Source organism: Lissotriton helveticus, chromosome 1_1 (assembly GCF_964261635.1).
Source record: "Lissotriton helveticus chromosome 1_1, aLisHel1.1, whole genome shotgun sequence".
NCBI lineage: Eukaryota > Metazoa > Chordata > Amphibia > Caudata > Salamandridae > Lissotriton > Lissotriton helveticus.
In genome coordinates, this window is record NC_136057.1 from 1,183,875,047 (window position 1) to 1,183,901,362 (window position 26,316).

The window sequence follows — 26,316 nt, forward strand, 5'->3', positions numbered from 1 at the left end:
AAGGTGTCACATCTTTTGAGGGTTCATTAGAAACTGAAACAAGGTCCCATTCAGGTAACAGTTCAAGGCCACTAGCTACAGATAGGTCCTCAAAAGGGTCCTCAGAATCCTGAAGCTCGCCCTCCTCCAGATTTTCCTCTCAATATCTTTCCTCTTCCATCAATCTTTGGGCTTCACGCCTAGATCTTAGCTTCACATTCGAAGCCGTCGGATCCGTAATCGACTCCGACGGAGCCGGAGCCGGCGTCGAACTCGACGTCGGACGAGGGAGAGATTCACGACGTCGCTCAGGGTTCGGCATCATAGTTGATGGAACTGGAGTCGAAGGAATCGGAGTCATCGATCTCGGCGTCGATGGCTTCGGTGTCGAAGGCCTCGCCGGAGTCGGATAATGCCAATGCGGCGCCAGAGCCGGCATAAAAGGCATAAAGGGCGCAGGTGCATAGGAATGAGGAACACCCAAACCATATGCCATAGGACCCATAGGACCAGAAGGAGCCCCAGAGGGATACATAGCCCTTGAATAAATTCCGAACATCGCATTCAGGAAATGCGAAGGGTCTTGACCTGGATCCGGAAAGGCTGGGTATGAACCCCCAGGTTGCTCTTGAGGGCGTGGAGTCGAAACAACGTCGACCTCTTCTTCGGGCTGGTGTACCGGAGTCGTACGACCTTCGGGCATCCGAGCTCCACCCTCACCAACCTCCTCCTCCTCACCTTCATCCTCCCGACCTGAAGGATGGGATGGGTCCGGAGATGGAACACTCTTCTGCTTCGGTGAACTCTGTGAGTTTGCATGCAACACCTCAACCTCGACATCGTGATCCTCCGAAGCCGACAAAACTACCTTCTCGATCAGCTTCACTTGTGACTTCGGCTTGGAACCCGACTCCTTCCTCGATCGATGTCGGGATTCATGGGTTCTCTTTTTATGCTTCTTTCTAGAAGACCTTGAAGCATGGGCCGAAGACGAATCCGATCGCGACCTCGATCGAGATCTTGACTTCTTCTTTTCTTTTCCTTCTTTAAACTTAGCAACCAGAAGTGCAGGATTGGCAGTTTTCGACGTCGTGGTCGGAGCTCAGACACCACAAACAGCATTCATGCGGATCTGTAATGGACATTATTTTGTTACATTCTCCGCAAGCTTTAAATCCGGTCTTCTTCGAGGTCATGATGAAAACGAGAAGACAAAGATACTAGAAATTTAGATAGTAACAAAGTTACAGTAAAGGCTACAGACGATCCCAGAAAACCGTTAGTGTCGACGACGCGGAAAAAAGGGAACTGATGTCATCACGCCGGCGTGGGCCTATTGTAGGCGTCGGTGACGTCAGCGGAGTCGCGAGCGATGCAGTGCCTCTGTGACGTCCAAGTCCACGTCGGCGCGAAGCTACAAAAAGAATTTCCGAATGTTGCTGACGCAGGGGGGATATTCACAAGGTGAGGAATCCACACAGCAGATGTATCTATCAGAACAAATGAAACTATCTCATAAACGGGGTAAAGCTAGGGGCAGAACAAGGGGTCTTAAATCTCCTCCTACCTGCCCCAAACTCCAGTTCTGGAGCATAAATTGTAGGTCACTTCCTAAACATAAGAATAATATCCATGACTTTTTAGTTGATGAAAGACCCGATGCTGCGTTCCTTACGGAAACCTGGCTACACGAGAGCTCGGGCCAGATATTGCCATGGCTATTCCCGACGACTATGTAATGGTTAGGAAGGACAGAGATATTGGTAAAGGAGGTGGTATTGCGATAATTTTTAAATCTAATTATACATGTACTTTTGATGCCTTCCCTCTGCTCGGATGTGAAGCTGGACATTTCAAGTTAGCTATTAGCCCCCAGTTTACTCTGTCAGGTCTTCTGATTTATCGCCCTCCCGGGAATTCCAATGCTTGGACGACGTCCTTCGCAGACACCATTGCTTCTCTATCCTCGAAGGCCGCCAATTTTACCATCCTTGGCGACTTAAACCTCCATCTTGATGATGCTCAATGCAGTGTCAGTAAACTGTTTTTATCCGAGCTGGAAGCTCTTAACATCTTGTTATGTAACTCAGGGCCAACACATTCTGCAGGGCATTTATTGGACCCTGTTTTCTCTAACCTCCCATTCGAATGTCCACCCTTCGCCCGTCCCCTGGAATGGTCGGACCACTATGCCGTACATTTTGTCTTGTCCCTGACTAAAATCATGACTAGTGATAGTAGCAGTAAATATGAGTACATACGTCGGTGGAGCAAGCTCAACATAACGAATTTCAATATGCATTTGACGGATACCCTACCGAACGTTGACACGTCTTTATCCTTGTTGAACATCGCAGTATCCAAATGGTTGAGCACTGCTGTTGATGAGTTCCTCCCCTTGACACTTAAGATCTCCTCATTTCATCGACCTCCTGCACCCTGGTTTTCTGATGATTTAAAGCGTATGAGATCCAACTGTAAGACCTTTGAAAGGAAATGGAGATGTTCTTACTCCGCTTCCCGTAAAGTGGCCTACAAGGAAGTCCTCAGAGACTACCATAACAAATGCAAAATGGCCAGAGCCGCCTATGTTGCTAATACGGTCACGAACGCCCAAAATTGTCCTCGTACTCTTTTCTCTGTTGTGAAAAAACCAACAGGAGCCGACTTGGTACCGGCTCCCCCTGCCTTAGACGAGGCTCAATGCAATTCAATTGCAGAGTTTTTTATAGCAAAAGTGGAACGTATCTACGACTCATTGAGTCCCTCTAAACCCGATGATGCGTTGCTGCCAGAGCCAGCATTGACCCCAGATTTTCTGCCTTCTCTGACGGCTAAACTTACAAATTGGTCACCTTTTGACGATGCCTCCTTCTTTTCCTGCCTGAATAGCATCAAATCTGGCTCCCCACGCGACCCGGTACCGGCCAAAATTTTAAAACAACTTGATCTTGGTTCACGCCGCGTGTTAAAGCAACTTCTCAATTGCTCACTATCTGAGTCACGTGTCCCACAGGAGTGAAAACATGCTATGATTGTTCCTTTACTGAAAAAGGCTGGAGCTGATGTTGCCAACTTATCTAACTTCAGGCCAATCTCATTGCTTCCCGTTCTTTCAAAGATCCTGGAAAGACATATTAATACGCAATTAACCCATCTTGTTGAGAGCTCGGGATTTTTACATCCGTCTCAGTCAGGCTTTAGAGCACATCATTCTACCGAAACCACACTTCTAGGAGTTACCGAGAGTCTGCGACACAGTGTCGATCGCGGAGAAACATCCGCTACCATTCTTCTTGATTTGAGTGCGGCATTCAACACTGTGTCTCATTCCATCCTTCTTGCGACTCTTCGGTCCCTGGAAGTGGAGGGCGCTGCTCTAGCCTGGATAGCCTCTTTTTTAAGTGGCCGTACTTTTCAGGTCTTTTTGCCTCTGCCTCCTCTATAATCTGTCCATCGGCGTACGGCGTTCCCCAGGGGTCTATACTTAGTCCCTTACTATTTAATATTTATGTGAGACCCCTGGCCACTATTGTGGAGGAAGCCGGTCTTACTTTATACTCCTACTCCGACGATACACAAATTATCTTCTCTCTTTCTAACAAGGAGTGCAATGAAACCTCTGCTTTGAAAGTAGGTCTGACCCGAGTCTCCGATTGGATGAAGAGCAATTTTTTTAAATTAAACGGTGACAAGACCGAGGTTGTGATACTGGGCAAGGGTAAGGATCTTTGGGGCCCCCACCATTGGCCCAAGGATATGGGATCTACCCCTCAGCCCGCCACTGTAGTACGCAATCTCGGGTTCCTCATTGGTGACAAACTCACAATGAGACAGCAAGCTGTGAAGGTGGCCTCTATTTGTTTTGCCACTTTGAGATGGCTTCAAAAAATCTTGTGGATGTTGCCCCCTTCCACACAAAGAACCGTAGTCCAGGCATTGGTTGTTTCACGCCTGGACTATGGCAACGTCCTCTATCTTGGAGCCGATCTGACAACTATAAAGAAACTCCAGGTTGTTCAGAATGCGACTGCCCGGCTCCTTCGCAATGTCCCTAGGAGAACATCCGCCTCTCTTGCACTTCGTGACCTTCACTGGCTCAAAATCCCGAGCCGAATTAAATTCAAAGCTCTTTGTCACGCTTTCAAAATCAAACAAGGCTCAGCCCCTAAATATCTTCAGGGCCTAGTTCAGGCCTACAAGCCAAGTCGAAATCTGCGATCCTCAGGGAATGGTGATTTTTCTGCTCCCAGATTTAGGCTAGCAAAAATGGGAGGCTGCTCTTTTTCCCATCTGGGTCCTAAATTTTGGAATGCTCTTCCTGTGACCCTGAAGACGGAAACCAATCTTTTTCGTTTCCGCAAGGGACTCAAAACTTGGCTTTTTCAGCAGTGATTAGAGGCTACTTATCAGTAAAATCAGCATATTAGTTCTTCTTCTTTAGTCTGTTCCTGGGCGCCGGGAAACCCACTGCGGGTGGCTGTGCGCATAATAAGTTTAAATAAATAAATAAATCATGCAATAGGCTGTCACATAAAACTCCGCACTAAAAAAAAACACGACTTCTAAAGATCCGTCTGTCAAGTAGCTGCAGGAAGTGGGAGCCCTGGAGTAGGCTGGTCTGAGAGGTGGGCTAGTGACCCCTGGCAGAGGAGGCTGCGACAGAGGTGCTTCCATAATGAGGGAGGAGGGCTCCTTCACTCTGAGCCCCTTTAAAGTGTCCCCCCACTTTATGCCTACAAAAGGGGGGCCTCCATACATTTGAATGAACCGTCACACTACCTAGGGACCAGTGTAACTCTCTTCTTGTGAAATTAATCGTTTCCCCCTCCTAACCAGTTCATATGCAAAGGGGAGCCCAAACACTTCTACATTAAGTGACCGCTGCTTATGCTTGTGTTTTCTTCGCCCCCTCCTTTTCGAGTGGTAGTGTACAAAAGATGTCCTAACAAAGAATAACGACAGGACTAGACTGGCGATGTTATTTCAGGGAATGACGGCCCTCTTTTCACACACCCATAGACTTAGAGCTGAGTGTGCTTAGGAGTTTTCTTTCTCTCCTCAGTGGCAGTGTATAGGTTATTAATATGCCTCATACTAAAGGCACAGGGCTGAGCGAGAGCCAGGGTATTTTCTCTACTCTGTGGTTGCTTGCGGGGGTCAATTATGTTACACCCTACATACAGTATGTTGGGATTCTGGTGTATAAAGAGTGCCGTTCCCCCAAGGGTTGTTAGGGGTTTATTCCCCATCTGATACCTTTTCCACCCAGATCATCGTTCCACAGTAACTGGGTAAGGGTTTTGAGACCGTCCTATCCTATTGTCCCAGGATGCGGTGTCCGTACCCGCAACCTTTCTTGTTCACGGACTGCCGCTGTGGTGGGCCTCCAGCTCTTGAAGTCTACTTCCCTCCTTCTTGTCAGACTCCCTTCAGCTCCAGACCCGGTTCGGAGCTTCCTTCCTCCTCCACACTCTGGGTATCAATGTGCTACAGAACACATGGTGGTGAATGGAAGGGCTCTGGTCCGGAAGGTAATCCTTCAAGGAAGCTCCATCTTAACCCCGGCCAGCCCTATCATAATATAATGTGTACGCCAGCCGTTACTAGGCCAGGCACAGTGAATCATCGAATCTTGTGGAGTGGGAGCCATCACGGTGCCAGACACTCCACCACGCAAAAAAAAAAAGCAGCATTGATTTGGCAATGGGCGTGGAGACTAAGTACTTACAGTTACTCGTGGTGGGAGTGGGATGGGTGGCCAGGGCACTGCCTTTATTAACTGATGTAGGCCTGCCTGGTGCTGCTGCCTCTGCTGCCAGCTGCCTGCCCTCAATGTCTTAGGGCGGACAACTCCTAGGGTGGGGGTATGCAGCTCGTGGCAATCTGAAATCTGCGCATGCTGCCTGCCGCACAGCCCCTACTCCAGCAGAACCAAATCTACCCCAATCAGTGCCCCGCCCACTGGCAACACTGAACTAAGGGCCGCCATCATATCATATTAATGAATCTTGGTACAGAGTCTCACAGCTGCAACACTCATTGAGACTCAGGAGACGAGAACAACACACTGCGTCGAATCAGAGAGGTAATTATATCATCATGCCATATGTGATGTGCAGACAAATGTAGACCCGGCCTTGATAAGTAAGTGCCGGTGCTAAGCACCAGAAAGCTTCGGCACAAATTAAGCACTGTACACCAAGAGTAACTGGTGTGGGTTTGTAGAGACAGGAATTTAATTTAATTTGTTGCGATCGGTGTTGAAGGTAAGATGTGATAGGACTGTGCCATTGATACCAGAGCTGATCCTCAGTGTCCCAAGTAATGCTGGGAGATTTACAGTATCAAAAACCGCTAAGTCAAGTAGGATAAGAAGGCATGCGTCACCTTTGTTTAAAGATCTGTGGATGTCATCTGAGACATTGAGCAAGGCGGTTTCTGTGCTACAGCCTTGCCTAAATCCCGGTTGGAAGGTGTCATGGAAGTTGAATTCACATTATATGTGGGTTAAGTTGTTGTAGGACGCATTTCTCCAAAGCTAGAAACGGAAGTCTTGAGATAAGTCTGAGGTTTTTGAGATCATTAGGGTCGGTCCCGGTTTTTGTTTTTGTATGGGTGTTATTTGTCCTAGTTGGAGAGAGTCAGGTATATAGCCAGATGCAAGAGATGTAGTGATGATTTTTGTCCAGAAGGGGGGCAATGATGTGGTTGAGATTTTGTACTGTTGTGGACGGGAGGGGATCCATAGAATGGGAAGTGAGCTTTAGGTGTGCAATTATATTGAATACTTTATTTTCAGTCATGAGCTTAAAGTCAGTTCAGTTGGCCTAGTTTTTTGTTTTATTTAAGGCCATTTAGTCAATTAGTTAGCTCTGGAGGTGGGGCTACCATGTTGGGAAGTGAGTCAACGGGGAAGGTTAGGGGGAAAGCAGAGTTGAGATAAAGGATTGCTCAATTTTTTCAACATTGTCAGTGAGGACGCTGGCAATTTCTTCACATAGTTCTTTGGAAGCTGTTACTTCATGTGGGGATGTGTGGGTGTTTTGACGTTTAACAATTTTGAAGAACTCCCTGGGTCTATTCTTAGCACGGTCAAGCTAGTTGTGAAACAAAGGCTTTTTCACCGAAAATGTGCTTCTTATATGAAAGCTGTGCAGTTCTTAGTAGTGCTAGGTGCATTGTCAAGGGGTTCTGCCTCCATGTCCTTTCTGCCTGTCTGAGTTGTCTCCTCTCATTGTTAAGATCTGAGTTGAACTAAGATTTAGATTGGATTGAACTTGATTGTTTTAGTTTGAGCGGTGCCACTTACTCGAGGACTGCACTATAGTGGGTAGTGAGGTCATCATTGGTAGGACTGAGAGGGTGATGCTTTAGTTGGGAACAAATCCTGGATTCGAGTTGTTATTGGGACTTGTTTGATGTTCCTAGTCCAGTGCTTAGGTTTATCTGTTAAGGCTGGGTGGGATCTGAGGTGGCTATTTATATTAAACAGTATGAGATGGCGGTCAGACTAGTCAATAGATGGGATGGATCTAAGTGAGACCAGCTCATAATTGCATCTAGAGTGGAGCCTTTTATTATGTGTTGGTTCATTGCAGAGTTGTTTAAGGTCTTTCATTTCAAGAAGGCTTGTGAGGTTCTGGGCTGTGGAGCCTTTTGAATTGTTCCAGTGAATATTGCAATCACCCAAGAATGCGTCCTTAGTGTCAGTAAGGGAAACTGTGTTAGTAGGTCAGGTAGCTCTTCTGCGTAGAGGGTGTGATCACATGGAGGGTGGTAGATGGTGTGTAGTTTGATAGGAGAGGAGCCTTTGCCTTTAAGTTCAACTCCTAGGTATTCAAAAGACGAGTATTCTTCGGCTTTTAAGATGGAAAGCAGTTTTCCTGCTTTGCGAATGATAGGTAGTCCCTCACCGGTTCTTTTAGGTCTGTCATGTCTAATGATGGTGTAACCAGGTGGTCTAAGCAGGTCTAATATGGGGTAGAGTGGTCATTAAGCCAGGATTCCGAGAGAAAAGCAATATCTATTTATTCACCGAGTATTGCTTCAGCGAGTTCTTTAGCCATTTGAACTGCTGATCTACAGTAGAGGAGCATGCAAGATAGAGGGCAAGGATCCCCATTAGTGGAATGAAGTGTTTGAATGGTGGTGTATTGAGAAGGAGGTCTGGGCGAGTATATAAGCGAGGGATTCTATTTGAGCCCATTAATACTGGGATTATGGAAGGAGGCTTTTGAACCATTTTCTGGTTCTTTGTGAGGTAAGATTCATTGATAGCATCAGCTTTCAGAGCAGATATGGGACTGAGTGCTCAGTGGGGTCTGTGGGGCTGACGGCATAAGGGAGTAGAGGGCCAGAGGGTGCATTGTAAGGCAGAAGGACAACCAGTGTGGGGAGACAATTTATGACTACCAGGAGTGTAAGAGCTAGGGCTAACTTGGCCTGGCTTGTGAGGGCCTGTCTAAGATGCAAGATGTTTTTAGCAAGGGAATCGACGTTTTGCTCCATTTTGGATCAGGATAAGTGTGTCATTGAGGCTTACTACCTAATGGGGATGGACAGTGTCTTCGGGCTGGTAGTTGACAGTTTTTGTGAGCTGAGTAGGGTCTGAATTGGTAGGGAGGGGTGCATCCGCAGAGAGAACAGTAGCGGACGGTCTGTAGTCTGGGCCTGCACCATCTGGCTTGGGGTGTGCAACATCAAGTTTTGCTACCATGTGTTTACTGGTTAGGGTGGAAGTAGGTGAAGTCAATCTGGTGGATAGTTGTAGGAGGTGTGTGTTAATGGGGGCAGCAAGGTTGCCAGGAGTGTCAGAGGGTGTCGTGGAGGTGCATAGTGAATCAGTGGGGACAAGAAGGTGGGATGGTTCTGTGTTGAAGGTCTGGGGGAGGCATAGTTAGGAGTTTGGGGCACAGGACCCTGTTGTGTTAGTGAGGTGAGGAGTGACGGGAAGTGTCGATCAAAGATGGGGAGGTGAGGGTCCATAGCTTGTACAAGTATGTTTCCTGTCCTGTAAATAGAAATAGTGATTTCCCCTCTAAAGTTAGGGGAGGGGGCATGATGAGGTTAGTGCCATAGAATATTTTGCTAGATTTAGTAACTGGAAGGTGGAGAAGGAAAATGTTTTTTCTACTTTGCAGGGCGTTTAAAGTAGAAGACAAAGTCAGTTTTCTTTTTGCCGTTGGTCACGCTGTGGTAGGTATTGGCTATAAGTGTTTCTGGGTGCTGTTACAGTAGTCTGTGTTTGAATTTCTTTTTTGCATTATTGGAGACATTTTTGGGATACCTAATGCTCCAGGAGTTGGGTCCATATCACATAAGCAGAATGTCGAGGGGCTTGTGTGAATGATCATTGTTCAAGACATTTAAAATCAAGTTACAGTTGAACAGTAGGAAAAGGAGAAGTAATAGAGTACCAAGACTTGAGGTCTAAGAAGGGTGGACAGGGCACTGTGGAGGAGTGACGTTATACAGCGAACGAAAAGTTAGGATTTGGCCAGGTTGGTTAGAGGGCTGGACAGGGCGCTGTGTAGGAGTAAACATTATACAGTGAATCAGTTTGATAATATTGCAGTACATGTGAACATCGATTGTGAAAGTATCATATTTGCCAGTCGACTGGGAATAGTGTAGTTAAGGAGGTATGCACAAGCACGTCTACATCATACCTAAAAACATCAGTTAAGTAAGGATGTTACTAGAAAACATCAAATTTTAAGTCATACTCCAAAACTTCAGTTAAGTAACGATAATACTCAAAAACATCAGATCACTGGGGGTAAAAGACGAATAAGATGGACAAATAGTGAATGAGCACGATATGGAGTTATACAATATGCACTCCTCAAATAAGAAAACTCAAAAACAAATAAGATGACACATAGTGGATAAGCATAGAAAATAAGGTGGAATATTGGTATAGATGAGGCCAGTAGATGGAGCGCTGGGCTAGGTAAGGATCAAAACCCACATGAAGGAGCCTGGTCTAAGGGTGTCTTTATCCCCTTCTATGCTCATGACGGAATGGTTCCGTCATGAGCATAAGTGCCAGTGTGCTCATGACGGAACCATTCCTTCATGAGCACACATTAAAAAATACCCTCTGCTGTAAACAGATGAGGGATTTTCCATATTTTTTTGCTTCGAGCGATGGGAAAGTGCTTCCCCAACCTCCCAAAGTATAATGGCTGTTTTCATTGTAATTACAATCGCTCGCATGGTGCGCTGTCGTCATTACAATGAAAACGAAACTGAAACTTAGGTTACATTTTACAGTTTTGGTGCTTGTGCGGCTATCTCAGCCCCCGAGCACCGGAAAACATGGGAGGGGTATCGTAGGAAAGGGGAGAATCTCCCCTTTCCAATGGTACCCTTCCCTAGTGGATCCCTGCTGGGGGATCGCCCCCAGGACGGTGATTCCCAAGCAGGGATCCACCTACTAGCCACCTGGGAGGGGGGGAGCGGCCCCTTGGGTAAGGGCCTTTGCTCCCCCCATACCATTATCAAAAGCAGCCTTTCTGCCCCCCCCGGGGGCAGTAGCCCCAATCTGCCCCCCCCCGGGGGGTAGAAAGCACCCTAGCCACCAGGGATTTTCTTTTTAAATGCCAGGGGTGAGGTTGCCCAGAATAGGCATGCCCCCCTCAACCCCACCCCAAAGAAGGCACAAGACTTTCTGCACCCCCAGGAGGCAGATAGGGGCAATAGCCCCTGAACTGCCCCCCAGAGGGCAGAAAGCCCACTAGGCTCCAGGGATTTTTTTATTTTTAATTATACCCTAGGGTGGGGGCTGCCCAGAATGGGCATGCTAATCAATGCCCCCACCCTAATGGTACAGTATTTCTGCTCCCCCTGGAAGGCAGATGAGGCAATAGCCCTTATCTGCCCCTCGGGGGCAGAAAGCTCACTAGGCACCAAGGATTTTTTTTTTCGAAGTTCGGGGTGGGGGCTGCCCAGAATGGGCATGCCAATGCCCCCCACCCCTAATAAATGCCATACAGCCTGATTCATGTAGGTAAATTGCACTCGCAAAGGGCCAGATTCTGAGAATCTGGCCCTTTGCGAGTGCGATTTTTGCATTTGGTATTCATGATACCAAATGCAAAAATCGCTATGTAAGAATTCGCATATTTGCGTGGAATGGCATTTAAGGAATCTCTAATAGAGATTCCTCAAATGCTATTCATGACACAAAACAAAATAGCGATTTTTGACTTTTGGGGCCGCTATTTACCGACAGGTCAGACCTGTCGGTAAATAGCAAAAACTCAGAAAAATGCTTTTAAAAGCATTTCTCAAAGTTGCATCTAGCACACACACATGTCCTTTGGACATGTGTGTGCGCAACACCTGTCCAAAAGTGCATTTTAGGGGTGCTACAGGGCGTCCTTTGGACACCCCTGGCACCCTTAAAATCGCTATCTTAGTTGCGAGTAGCAAATTGCTACTCGCAAATCCCCATTCATTCCTATGGGCCTCTTGGCCCATAGGAATGAATGGGGAGTATTTGCGAGTAGCAAATTGCTACTCGCAAATAAAGAACATGTAGGAATCGCTATTCAAGTAGCAATTCCTACATGAATGCCGTTTTGCGTGTCCTCAATAGCGAATCGCTATGATTCGCTATTAGGGACACGCAAAACGGCATGTACATGAATCAGGCTGATAGTCTTTCTGCCCCCCCGGGGGCAGTAGCCCCTGAAAGCATCAGGGATTTTTTTTATTCTACCTAGGGATGCCAATACCCCCACCCCCAAAAAGTGGCCACAGTCTTTCTGCCTCCCATGAGGCAGTTAGGGGCAAAACCCCCGTATCTGCCGCCCAAAGGGGGGCAGAAAGACCAATAGACATCAGGGAAAATGTATTTTTTTAATTCAGGGGTGTGCGCTGCCCAGAATGGCCTTTCCAATGACCCCCCACGCCCCAAAAAATGCCACAGTCTTTCTGCCCCCCTCCCCCCAGGAGACAGATTGGGCAGTAGCCCCTGATCTGCCCCCCTGGGGGCATTAGAGAGCACACTAGGCACCAGCGATTACGATGCTTATTTTTATGCGTGGGGGTGGGTGCAGACAGAATGGGCATACGAATGCCCCCACCCCCCAAACTAATAGCCACAGTTGTTCTGCCATCCTTGGGGACATGTCTGGGCAAACCCCCTCCCCTGATTTCCCCCGCAGGGCGGCAGAAAGCCCACTAGGCACAGCCTTGTTTTCAGTAATGTGCCTACTTGTGGATTCTGGGCCCTAGCGCGGTCGACACATAAGAAAACCTACCAAACCTGTACATTTTTGAAAACTAGACACCAAGGGGAATCCAGGATGGGGTGACCTGTGAGCCTTTCACCAGGCTGTATTACCCAGAATCCCTTAAAAACCTCAAACTTAGTTTAAAAAAAACACATTTTCCTCAAATTTCTGTGATGGAAAGTTCTGGGATCAGCATGGATCCACAAAATTCCACCCACCGCACATTCCCCAAAGTCTTCAGATAAAAACAATAACTCGCTTGTGTGGGTAGGCCTAGTGCCCGCTACAGGAAATGGCCCAAAACGCAACGTGGTCACACCACATTTTTAGTATTAAATCATTTTTATTGAAGGATTGCCACACAAATAATCACACATGTACTGACATAGCCATTACATTTGTTGGTGTAACGAGAATTAAGGATCAAGGGGCAAATTAGTCCATCAGTACCAGTGGAAATTTAGACTGGCGAAGAGAGCTAATGCATGCAATCCCGTAATAAGGAAAAACAGGAAAAAGAACACATAACCGGAGCCCCCCACCCGCCACCCATTTCCAATGTCCACCGCCTGTTATCATCCAAACCCACACCATTCCCAACCGGGCCCTCAACACTCCGTTTCCGCAAGACGCAATATTCTAAGGTATCGGGGGCAGGTGACCTCACGGAACTCCGAGGCCAGCAAGAACAGGAAGGGCTGCCACAGCTCTGCATATTTGGCCCCCTCCCCAGCCACTGTCAGTGAAAGCTTTTCCATACCAAGCACTAGCCAGAGGCGATGGAGTCACCCGTGAAATGTAGGACATGCGTAGTCCGCCAGTGCGTGAGTATGTTTTGTATTGCCAAGCCCAGCGTAATCGCAATCAGGCGACCTCTGCGGGAGCGCAGCGGGTATGTCAAGGGGCTCGGTAGCCCCAGGAGGACGTATGATGGGAGATGGGGGACCTCTGTATCAAAGTGCGCATCTACCTCGTTTAAAATCTGCTTCCAATACCCCTGGAGTAGCACGCAGTCCCAAAGCAAATGCACTAGTGTACCCACCTGCCCGCAACCTCGCCAGCACAGTGCGTCCCTGTTGTGATCCATTTTATAGAGACGTTCGGGGGTGTAGTACCAGTAGATCGCAATCTTAGTGAGGGTGTCCGTGAGCCCCATGTGGTATGCAGAAGGTCGCGCTCTGTGATACATTCCCTCCCACTCCTTATGACTAAGTGTCCTGCCCAGTTCCCTCTCCCAGCGCGTCCTACCAGCGCTATAAACGTGTGTGTATTTAACCTGTAGCATCCTGTATAAATCTGATATTAATTTGTTATCTGTCTTGCGTGTGAGTAACCAATATTCATAAGGTGTAAGACTTCTATTTGCCACAGGGCGTACTTGCTCGCTAAGCGCCCAGTGCCGAGCCTGCAAGTATCGAAGCCTCTCCACTTCTGGTAGCCCATATTCCCGCTTAAAATGGTAGAGAAGGGAATGACCCCCTCTGCTGTGTACATATGAAAGAGATACCGGCATCCCGCTGGCCTCCATCTCGCGTAGGCCGCTGAATCCATACCCGGAGTGAAATTAGGATTGTCCATGATAGGAGTAAGAGGAGACGAGAAGGTGGTGAGTTCCTGGCTAACGTTTGTCTGGTCCCAGACTTCCATTGGAACCCTTGTAATATACGAGGCGTAGAGATTGGGGGGACTGTGCTGTTTATGGAGGAAAGGGATTTCTTGCAGGGGCCTACCAGCCACTGCCTGGTCCTGGAACAACCAGTGCTTTTCAGACTCCCATCTACTCCATTCCACCAAGAGACGTAACTGAGCAGCCTGAAAGTAGAGCATCAAATCTGGAAGTCCAATTCCTCCTCTCTCCGGCGGGAGCATCGCCAGCCGTAGCTTCAGACGCAGTTTTCGCCCGTACCATATTAACTGAGCCAACTCCGACTGTGTTTGCTTTATCCAGCCTAGCGGAGGCCATAGAGGAATACTGCTAAATAAATATAAGATCTGAGGGAGGACAGTCATCTTGATCGCTGCCACTTTGCCCAACCATGACAACGTGTAGTGTTTCCACCGCCCCAACTCCCTTCGAATCTTATTTCTCAGCAGGGCGTAGTTGATATTAACTGTATCCCGCAGGGAGGGGGCCAACTGAATCCCCAGGTAGGGAACCGCCTCTGTCGCCCACTGAATGGGGAACAAGCTCTGCAACAGATCTCGGGTGGATTTCTCAAAGGACAGGTTTAGGGCCACTGACTTACTCATGTTAACCTGGAACCCAGAAACTTGACCAAATAACTCCAGGTCTTCAAAACACACGGGCAATGCTTCCCTCGGGCGGGACAACGAAATCAGGACGTCGTCCGCATATAAGCTGATCGTATGGACGTAGCCGCCAAATTTGATCCCTGATACTCGTGGGTTAAGCCTCAATTTCTGCGCCAGCTGCTCCATGTAAAGGGTGAAAAGGAGGGGCAACAATGGACACCCCTGCCTCGTACCCCTCCCAATGGCAAACCAAGGGGATGTGTAGCCGTTGACTCGCACCATGGCCACCGGAAATTTGTAACACTTCAGGACATAAGTACGGAACTTCTGCCCCAATCCCGCCTTCTACAGTACTTTCGCTAAATAGGGCCAATGGACCCTATCGAACGCCTTCTCGGCGTCGATAGCCAACATCACGTACTCCCCGGCCGTGTGTATAGTTTTCTCAATAAGATGTAGGGCCCGTTTGGTATTATCAGAGGTTTGGCGTTCTGGGATGAAGCCAGCCTGGTCTGGGTTGATTAAGCCTCCCATGTGGGGTACAACTCGGGCACCCAAAATTCCCGTGTATAATTTGGGGTCAACATTGAGGAGAGAAATAGGGTGCTACGCCCCACACTGCGACCAGTCCTTTCCAGGCTTCGGTATGACCGCAATGGAAGCCTCTATGAGATCACTCGGGATCGCTCCCGGCGCCGAGAAGGAATTAAAAAGGCGCACGAGAAGAGGGGCAACCTCAGCGTAGAATGTTTTATAAACACTCGCAGGAAAACCATCAGGCCCCGAGGTCTTCGCCACTTTGAGGCGTGAGATGGCAGTAATGACTTCCTCTGGCCGGATGTCATGCTCTAGATGGTCCACCTGATCCTTCATAAGGGCTGGAAGGGGGATGGAGTCTAGAAACGCATCCTCCTCTAGGTCGCCAGTGGTGTCACCGGAATAGAGGTCGGCATAAAAATTCCGGTAGGCCTCGGCAATATCGTGATCCTCCTCAGTGACGCCCGACCATCCCCCCTAAGGATTTCCTGCACCGTCTGCTGTTGCCTGACTTCGCGTAATTTGTGTGCTAATAAACGCCCACATCTTTCCCCTCCAGTGTAAAATGCGTGCTGTAACCGCAATGCCGCAAGCTCCGCCCTATCTTGATCGATAGCCGCTAACTGCTGCCTAATCGCTTTCCGCTGCCTCCAGACCCTAGGCGCCCCGTCCTCTGGTTCATTTGTTCCAGCTCCCTGGTTTGCTGGATGAGGTAATCTCACTTGCACTGCCTTTCAGCGTGGTCTGCGGCAGAAATCGCTATAAACTCTCCTCTTTTGACGGCTTTCAGAGCTGCACACTGTGTCGGGAGCACGGTGTCTGCTTTGCTATTGTGGGAAAGGTAGTCTGCGATAGCGCGCTGTATTCGTGTAACCACCTCCTTGCGATGCAATAACGTCTCTCTTAGGCGCCAAGTCGGCTGCGCGCGTTGAGCCGTGGGGAGGGAAAGGACAACAGTCACCGGGGCGTGATCAGAAAGGGAGGCAACCCCTACCTCCACCTTAGTAGCTAGTGCATGTGTGGGCGAGGACGTGAGCAGATAATCTAGACAAGCATATGTTTTGTGCGCATTAGAATAATAAGAATATTCCCTCTACTGGGGTTAGAAGCTACGCCATAGGTCCCTGTAGCCTAACTCGCCTAAACGAGACAATCCCTCTGCGGAGAGGGCACCAGCTTGGGTGGTGCGTTGACACGATCTATCCAAAATGTTTTCGACAACCAAGTTCAGGTCACCCCCCAGCACTATGTGGTGGTCCGTTGTAGTTGTGGTCTCTGTGAGCGCAGTGTGAAAGAACCTCTCCTGACCCTCATTGGGAGCATAAATGGAGTCAACAGTAAACGTAGTGGTGCCTAAAGAGAACCTGTAGGTCAACCATCTACCCTTAATCTGCACCGATTTGTGTATGACTTTACCCTTGAATCTCTGGAACACCAGTATAGCGACCCTCGCCGTCTTGGTGGAGCTAGAAGAAAAGAACTGAAGGGGAAACTTCCGAGATCGGAGACGATGGCAGTCCTATTGTAAGAGATGCGTCTCCTGTAGGAGGCAAATGTCGGCGTGGGATTGTTCGGAGCATCAAAAAACACAAAATGGAAAGAGGGTCTATAGGGGAGAATAATTTACTGACCAAGATGCACCCTATCCCCTATTCTAACTAGTAAAGAACACAAAAAGGGGTGCTACTGGTCTAAATTGGACTAGAAAGTGTCTGCTTTCTCTTGAGAGTGTGTGCATAAAAGGAGTGAGGAGAGAGAATAAGAAAGACCCATCAGCCCACCCACTGGCGGAACTTCATTATCTGGGATTTTTAAAGAATGGACTGGTATCCTCTAGGTTGCTCACTGTTGTTATCGTGAGTAAACTCTAGTAACGGATCCACCAGTGATGGAAAGCCAAAGAATAGTGGTGTGGAGAGCCGAGGGAAAAGAGGTTGCAGTGCTCAAAATATGTGTGCTAATAGAATAGTGGTATAAAATTGACTAACATGGTGCCTAAAGGTTTTATTCTGGCGGTCACCATGATGACAAGGTTAAAAACAGAGTGTGGATAGTGTTTCAGCAAATACTGCTATCCTGATGTAAAGTTAACTGGTCGACATGTTTCAGCCAAAAAATGGCTTTCTTCAGGACCTATGAAAACAGCACTACTGCAACAATAACAAAAAGTGTGTGTAGTGAGGACTACATAACATGCGTGAATGACCTACCATCTGACAGGATAATGAATGGTAGCTTCGAAAGTCATGGATGTAGAATCACCTCTCCTAAAAAGAAACAGTATATACAGACACATAGTATAACATATGAAAGCAACAATTTGCGAGAAAGACATATATCAACCAAAGAGACATTGCTCATTCATTGCTTTATTATTTATTCACTCACCCAAAATTTACTTGGGAATGGCCTCACCTCTCCTGGCACTCGCTCAGGTAATGAGGCCCCGCTCTGAAGAAATGGAAACAAGAAATACCTTTAGGATCACTCTCCTGGTATTAGTTCCACTTCATAGGAATCTCCTTATGTTAAACATGGGCATAAAAAGGGAAGCGGTACTCAGCTAGCCTAGCCAAGTAATGATGGACAAAGTTGAAAAAAGAGGAAAAACCAGAAGCATGTTCATGGTTGCCTGTATAAAGTTGCCACATAGCCATGTGGCAACTATACATATCTGGATAAATTAGATCTTGCATCATGGTCTTCCAACTGTTATTTATAGTAGAGATGCAGGATACTTAGTTGGAAAAGTATAGTCTGAGTACAAGGCAAGAAAATGTTCTAGCACAGACAATTATTATAGCAAGGCAAAACGAGCGCTAGTTAAGCACAAGCCCAGGCTATCAAAAACAAAAAAGAGACGGTGATAGGGTGAATCCGGTAAATCCCCATCAACATCGCTAGGGATAAGCAGTCTCCCAAACCGCCTTTTCGTTGTGAGCCACGAGCCTCTCAACTCACCTGTCCGTCGTTGCCCCAGTCCCCTACTGAGCTGAGGGGAAGGTGGCGAGACCGAACAGGCGAGCAGCTTAAATACAAGACATGCGGACCATGAAGGGAACGTGTAATTTAAAGGTGCCGTTCCTCCTATGTTTAGCTTCGATCATAATGTATACATCATGACGAAAAAAGCGGACCAAAGAGGGAGTCATAAACGCCCGCAGTTAAGCGTTTAAAAAGAATGGGTAAAGGTGTGTAAGCCTACCCCTGATAGGTTTGCTGAAGCGCAGGCATTGTTCTGAGCAGAACAGTACTGCCCTGCGATTGACTGGGTTATTTAACCCTCTCACATTAAGTGTGAGTATTTTAAGCTCCGTAATGGGCATCTACCCTATGGCATTGTGAGCAGCCGGCGAAGTATACTAACAGGAGGAGACCTAAGAGTCCAGCAAATGCTCTTCCCCAAAGGGTCCCATCCTTGGGTGCCTGACTCAATTCTAAGCGCCCGGTGGACAAAGAACATTAAACTCCCTCCCAACACAAACCCCGCCCCAAAAAAGCCCCCAAAAAATAAGAAAAATACGTTCAAACATTTTGTCCGTCATCCGCAGATGATTGGTAGTACAATAAAACAGTTAGCTCGTCAAAACCCTCCCCCCAAATACCGCACCCCAAAGAAAACCCCAAAACGTAACAAGAGAAGCATCATCACATTGTTCATCATCCCTGGATGATTGGAAGAATAGGAAATCGGGGTTGTCCATGTAACTTCCAGCACTCCCCCCTCCCGCCGACGACCCAAGAAACATGGCAGGCAAGCAGTCGGCCTGGGAAAGTCATGGAAGTCAGCTAGTCGGGGGAGAGTTCTTGTCCGGTGTTACCGCCTTCACCGCAGCTCGCTGGCCCCCCATAGTCAGGGAAGGATACCTCTCCGCTGCAACCAACTCCACCGCAGCTCGCCGACCCTCCTCAATCGCAGCCGCCGGAGGTTTCTTCACTCTTCGCCGTCCGCCTTGCTGTCGCCAATGGGGCCTAGAGTCGTCCATGGTGGTGACCTGGCTCGCCCCCTCGGATTCCTCAGCAGGAAGATCAATGCCCAGCAAGCGACAGGCCTCCGAAACCGATCGAAGCTGGTAAAGCTTATTTTCCAGTCTGAACACCAGACGGAAATGATGGCCCCAGCTATAAGATATGTTCCGCTGTTGCAGGTGGGTCGTGACTGGCTTGAAGATTCTCCGGCAGGCCGCAGACCGCTCCTATCTCCCCCGGCTATCTTCGGCAGCCGGGAGGCGAAACAGGAAACTCCGGCCACACCACTCGCCTCTGCAGCCACACCTTCGCTGGAGACCCAGGTCACCTCCTCGGTCACGTCCCACTTAGCCTGAGCCAGCCGACCAGGCCTGTCCCGCCGGGCACCACCAAAGCCGTCCCCCGGACCTCCGGAGCCTCGGCGTCTCCCTCACGTGGTGTTTCCAAGCCCGGTCGCTGTCCGCAACCCAAGATGGTGGCTCGGGCCGGCACCCCCGGCCCTGCCTCAGTCTGCAGCTGCGGGGGCCCGCCGATCCCCGGGGCCCCAGCTCACCACGGCCGGCTCCTGCTATCCGGTGTTCTCGCCGCTGCTCCCCAGACCACAGGACCCGCCGCGGGGGGCGCGCTATCCACCTCAGCGCCCAGGCCTCCAGTTACTCACAAATCCGTCAGGCCGGATGCTCAAAGGTCTCGGGCAGCGAACCCCTCCACAGCGGACTCCTCCGAGCTGGAAAATGACTCCCGGGGGCTCCCGGTCAAGTCCGCCACACATGTAAAGGCCGACTGATGCTGGAGCAGCCCGAAAGCCAGTGCTACATTAGGCCGTCGGCGGGAGCTCCGGAGTCGTCCGTCCGTTCATGCCGCCATCTTGGCCACGCCCCCACACCACATTTTTAAAGTGAAAACTGACCCTTTTTTGCAAAGTGCCTAGCTGTAAATTTTGAACCCTAGCTCTGCCGGCACCTGGTTAAACCTAGAAAACCTATAAATGTTTGAAAACAAGGTACCCAGGGGAATCCAGGATGGGGTGACTTGTCTGGCTCTCACCAGGTTCTGTTATCCAGAATTCCTTGCAAACCTCAAAATGTGTAAAAAAAACAAATTTTTCTCACATTTCTGTGAGGGAAAGCTCTGGAATCTGCGTAGATCCACAAGATTCCACCCAACACGCATTCCCCAAAGTCTCCTGAGAAAAATAGTACCTCACTTGTGTGGGTAGGCCTAGTGCCAGCGACAGGAAACGTCCCAAAATCCAACGTGGGCACACCACGTTTTCACTGTGAAAACTGACCCTTTTTTGCAAAGTGCCTAGCTGTAGATTTTGAACCCTAGCTCTGCCTGCACCTAGGGAAACCTAGCAAACACCCGGGGGAATCCAGAATAGGGTGACTTGTCTGGCTCTCACCAGGTTCCCTTACCCAGAATCCCTTGCAAACCTCAGACTTTGTCCCTAAAACACATTTTCCTCACATTTCTGTAATGGAAAGTTCTGGAATAAAAATGGTGCCTCACTCATGTGGGTGCCCCAAGTACCCGCGATAGGCAAGGGCCCAAAACGTATTGAGGAGTTATCAAAATGACCTATCACAAAACAACCTAGTTTTGCAGGGGGAGTCACCTGTGTTTTTTGCCCCAGGCTTGGCGGCTACCTTGGGAAATCTACTAAACCGACACATTTCTGAAAACTAGACACCCGGCGAAGTCCAGCAAGGTATGGCTTGCATGGGTCCCCCAATGTTTTCCTTCCCAGAATCCCAGCCTGTGCCCACGCCCTAAAAGAGGATACCCACGCCTGCGCAGCAGGCGGTTCGCGCGCCTTCCATCGTCTCGTCAGCAGTCACTTGGCCACCACCAGTCCCAGATCTAGGAAACGGGACGATGCCTTATCCTGGGGCCTCCTCTTGAATTGATGCAGAAGGTACTCAGGCCAGTTGAAGGATATGATACGGCCCGTGTACGCCCTAAGCGCTCCACATATTGCATGCCAGTAAGTGCCCAGCCCAGGGCAGCTCCACAAGAGGTGAACTAGTCCTGCATCCAACTCCCCGCTGTTGAGGCTTGATAGCAGTCTGCTTTCCCACTGGCATTCCGGTCGGCCTGACTCCTGTTCTTGCTATGCTCCGAGGCCCCCCTTAATGCCCCTGCTATTACTGCCTGAAGCTATTCCACACCTCGATGGGCGTCTGAGACTCGGCCTTCCTCTTTATGATACCTCCTGCCAGTTTCCCCCCCCTCCTATGAGAGGGGTGATGTCTTGCTGGCAGTGGCCGACTGGAGCAACTATAGAGGACTGGCCCTAGGGCTGGCCGTTGAGAGATTTGGGCGCCCTGGCTGGCTGTGACCTTTGGGGCTCAGCTAGTGAGTTCTCAAAAATGACGGTTTTCTTTTATGTTTGTTTATTCGAGAATTGCATGAAACATGGTACAGCTAGCTGAGCAGAGTTTGCCACCGCGCTCGCCCCGCTCATCCCTATGAAGTGCATTAGATAGGGGGATTCACTATTTCTAACAAACTCTTGTGTTTTTTTTTCTAGTCTTCACTAAGCAAAGGATGTCTGAGCCTAGGTCTGGAGCACGTGCTGCACCAGGGATAATGAGCTTCACCTGATGGTGTGACGGAAGGCACAGAGCAAGTGTGCACTAGTGAGGGAGTTTTTACATTCTCGATTCATAACAGGTGGTGTTTTGCAGAGTATGTGCTACATTAGTGAGAGTGCTCCACGGTCCTCAGTGCACACCACTGAGGATACCCATAAAAATTGACGGTGTGACTTGTTATTTTGATATGTGTTGTTCATCGCTGCAGTGTGTTCTCCAAGTGTGATGGTGTCCTGCACCAAAGGGGTGACACACAAATGAAGACAGATAAATTATGTTTAGTAGTCTCGACTGATCTCGCTTTGCAGTAGTAATGTACCCATCTGCACATTTACTGGCCTTGGTAAGGGGCACTAACCTCATGTCAGCCACTATCACACGCCCGCCGATGGATCTGGCACGCATATTCCAGTGGCCCCATTTATAGACTACAACAGAACTAACAGAAACGTGCCCTCAAAGTGCCCACATGGTATTAGTATGGGTCTTCTCATATCCTATTTGGGCCTTTGTGATTCTAGTTTGATGCGTTGGAGCTCACGGGCCTCTTTGAATCCTGCTAGGACAAGGGAGGGCGTAACCAACAGTGCAGCACTATTTAGAGCTCCGAGGCCTGGAACTGCCAGGTTTTCATTAGAACAAACACTAACCCATGTCTCTGTAGGCTGATGGCACCCAATTGAGTTCATTTTAAACCCAGTCTTCCTTTTTCAGGGGTTTTGTAGCTATTTCAAGTAGTTTTCAGAGCTTCTTATTGCTCAAATTTCTGTAATTTCTGATATTTTTCTCTTTTCGTGCATTTCATTGCTTGGTTTTACTTGTGAAAAAACGTCACTCATAGTCGTTGAAATAATCACTCATAATTACACTGATATTATGAAAATGGCACACGTAGCAGTCTGAAACCTTGGCAGCTATGCACCCAGAATTCCCCCAGCTCTCCCGATATAAATGGTACCTCACTCACGTGGGTGGGTCAAATACCAGCGACAGACAAGGGTCCAAAACTTATTGAGGAGACAACAACATTTCCTATCACAAAACAACCTGGTTTTGCAGGGGGGTCACCTGAATTTTTGGCCCTGGGCTTGGTGGCCATCTTTGAAAACTTCCAAACCCACACATTTCTGAAAACTAGACACCCAGGGCAGTCCAGCGAGACATGGCTTGCATGGATCCCCCAATGTTTTCCTACCCAAAATGCCCTACAAACCTCAAATTTAGCTGGAAAAAAACACATTTTCCACATATTTTTTAGTTGAATCACCGTGCTGGAACAAATGTTTTACCCCAAAGTGTTCCCCTCAGTCTCCCGGGTAAAATGATACCTCACTTTTGTGGGTGGGGCAAGAGCCTGTGATTGGGAAGAGCACAAAACATAGGGAATAAGGGTATAGCAACGAGAATTCGAAGTGCTACATTTTTTAAAAAGTAAGTTTTTTGTCAATTCTGCAATGGACACCCACACAAGTGAAGTATCATGTTACTCAGGACACTAAGGAAAAAGCTGTGGGGTAGTACATTTGTGCCACCATGGTGATTCCACACAAAAATATGTGGAAATTATTTTTTTTCAGCTAAATTTGAGGTTTGCAGAGGATTCTGGGTAGGGAAACGTTGGGGGATACACACAAGCCATACCTCATTGGACTCCCCAGGGTGTCGAGTTTTCTGAAATGTGTGGGTTTGGAAGGTTTCCCTAGATGGCGACAAGCCCGGGCCAAAAACCCAGGTGCCCCCCCCCCAAAAAACAGGTAGTTTTGTTATAAGTAATTTTGAAGTCTCCACAGTACGATTTGGGCCATTTCCTGATGCAGCCATTATACCTGCCCACACATGTGAGGTACCATTGTTATCGGGAGACCTGGGGAAATGCTGGGTGGTAGGAAACTTGTATCAGCCCGGTGATCCTCCAACTTTCCCACACAGAAATGTGAGGAAAAATTGTTTTTCTTCAGTTAAATTTGAGGTTTGCAGGGGATTCTGGGTAGGAAAACGTTAGGGAACCCACACGAGCCATACCTTGCTAGACTCTGGTGTCTAGTTTTCAGAAATGTGTGGGTTTGGTATGTTTCCCTAGATGGCTGCCGAGCCCGGAGCCGAAAACCCAGGTGACCCCCTTGCAAAACCAGGTTGTTTTGTGATAGGTCTTTTTGATGTCGCCTCAATACGTTTTGGGTCCTTGCCTGTCGCGGGCACTTGACCCACCCACACAAGTGAGGAACCCTTTTTATCGGGAGACCTGGGGGAATGCAGTGTAGAAGGAAATTTGTGGATCCACGCAGATGCCAGAACTTTCCCACACCGAAGTTTGAGAAAAAAGTGATTTTTTCAGCTAAATGTGAGGTTTGCAGGGGTTTATGGGTAGGGAAATGTTAGGGGAATCCATGCAAGCCATACCTTACTGGACTCCCCTGGGTGTCTAGTTTTCAGAAATGTGTGGGTTTGGTAGGTTTCCCTAGATGTCCGCCGATTCCGGGGGCAAAAATTCATGGGACGCTCCTTGCAAAACCAGGCTGGTTTGTGATAAGAAATTTTGATGTCGCCTCAATAGGTTTTGGGCCCTTGCCTGTCCCGGGTACTTGACCCACCCACACAAGTGAGGTACCATTTTTCTCTGAAGACTTTAGGGAATGCCGAATGGGTGGCATTTTGTGGATCCACGCAGATTCCATAACTTTCCACCACAGAAATGTGAGGAAAATGTGTTTTATTTACAAATTGTGAGATTTGCAAGGGATTCTGGGTAACAGAACCTGGTGAGAGCCAGACAAGTCACCCCATCCTGGATTTCCCTGGGTGTCTAGTTTTCAAAAATGTATAGGTTTGCTAGGTTTCCCTAGGTGCCGGCAGAGCTAGGGTTCAAAGTCTACAGCCAGGCACCTTGCAAAAAATGGGTCCATTTTACTGTGAAAATGAGGTGTGTCCATGCTACGTTTTGGGCCATTTCCTGCTGCGGGCACTAGGCCTATCCACACAAGTGAGGTGCCATTTTTCTTGGAAGACTTTGGGGAATACAGGGTAGGTGGAATTTTATGGATCCACGGTCATTTTCACTGTAAAAATAAAGTGTGTCCATGGTGCGTTTTGAGCCGTTTCCTGTCGCGGGCACTAGGCCTACCCACACAAGTGAGGTACCATTGTTATTGGGAGACTTAGAGTAACACAGAAATGTAGAGCAACTGTTATTACCTATTGATGTTCGATGCATTTCTGCCTTCCAAATGAAGGACAACGTGTAAAAAATAAGTCATTTTGAAAAAAGACCTATAATTCCCATGCTAGTATGGGTACTCACAATTTCGGAAATGTGCAAATATCTACTGTTTCTAAACTTGTTATTTTGTTCCAATTTCAGAAATACATAGGTGTCTTTCATACCAATTTTTCCATGTATATATTTTCCCAAATTAATTGCTATATACCCGCTACTTAATAAAAAACCATTGCAAGACGCTGCTCAGTTATTGGCTCTGGGTTCGTCGGGTTCTTGGTGAACCTACAAGTCCTTTATATCCCCACAACCAGAAAGGTCCAGCGGATGTAACAGTATATTGCTTTCAAACAGCTGTCACAATTAGAAGACGTTACAGGTGAAAACGTTGACACAAATGGCTGTTTTTTTTTCCAACTAATTTTTTATTTTTCTTATATTCAACTATTAGTTTCTATAAAGAAACCTTGACGGATCTACACAATGACCCCTAGCTGAATTCAGAATTTTGTCTACTTTTCTAAAACGTATAGCTTTCCATTATTGCTTTTATACCCATTTCTACCATTAACTGAAAGGAGGTTGAAAGCACAAAAAATAGGCTATGTCCTAGAGAAAAATGCCAAAACTGTGTGAAAAATGTTGGTTTTCAGACAAAAGTCTGCTTGTTACTGAAAGCTGGTAAGATGGTGATTTCAGCACCACAACCCCTTTGTTGATACCATTTGCAGGGGAAAAAAACATCTGTAGCCCTTTTTTCCCCATTTTAAAAAAAAACTCAAAATGTAGCTGTATTCTGGCTAATTTCCGGGTCCCCTCCAGGGGAATCCACAAACCCTGGGTACCTTCAGAATCCCCATGATGTTGGAAGAAATGGACGCAAATTTGGCATGGATACCTGATGTGGTCAAAACGTTACAGGGGCCTAAGTGCGAACTACTCCGAATAGCTAAAAAAAAGGCTCAGCACCGGGGGGGGAGGGGGGGGGGGGGGGAATTGAGAAGCCTAGCAGCAAAAGGGTTAAGTTAAAAGATCAGGAATGCAGGGAAAGAGAAGATGGCTGCCAGAGTGAGAAAAAAAAACACAGAGGAGCAACATATCAAAATGGGGGCGCAAGTGGGGGGGAGCAACAAATCCAGAATGGCGATCTTTTCATCAATCTGAGCCTCAGCTGAATTTAAACAAAAAGAATGTCAATTGGCCGTTGAGGTTATACTTAAACTGGTGTGCAAGACCACCCGGCAACACAGTCCGAGCTAGTAAAAATCCATGTGGCAACCAGGTCAGCCCCACAGAGAGAAGTCATCGGAGGACCCTTATTTTACAAATTAATGGAGTGTGACAATTTACAAAGACAACCAGTACAGATTTGGAGTGGTACATGATTTTGAGCAGCTATTTTATTTATTTCTTTATAAAGTTTTACTCAGCGCGAACAAGATTGCGAAGGATATCAGAGCGCTTTACAATATGTTGGAAGAGAGGACAAAAATACGCAGCAATTGTGAAACTAAAATAAACA

At 47.9% G+C, this 26,316-nt stretch overlaps 1 protein-coding gene across 2 annotated transcripts in view; it reads right to left on the reverse strand.

The window, feature by feature from the left end:
* The window catches only part of CCDC146 (coiled-coil domain containing 146), a 950,534-nt gene that overhangs the window by 901,580 nt on the left and 22,638 nt on the right, over positions 1-26,316 (reverse strand). The window contains exon 1 of one of the 2 annotated variants that reach the window (XM_078679310.1): positions 17,403-17,452. The exons of the other annotated variant lie outside the window; for it this stretch is intronic. The gene's annotated coding sequence lies outside the window, so the exon portion shown is untranslated. Of the gene's footprint in view, positions 1-17,402; positions 17,453-26,316 lie in introns of those variants that run through there. 2 annotated transcript variants of the gene reach the window in all.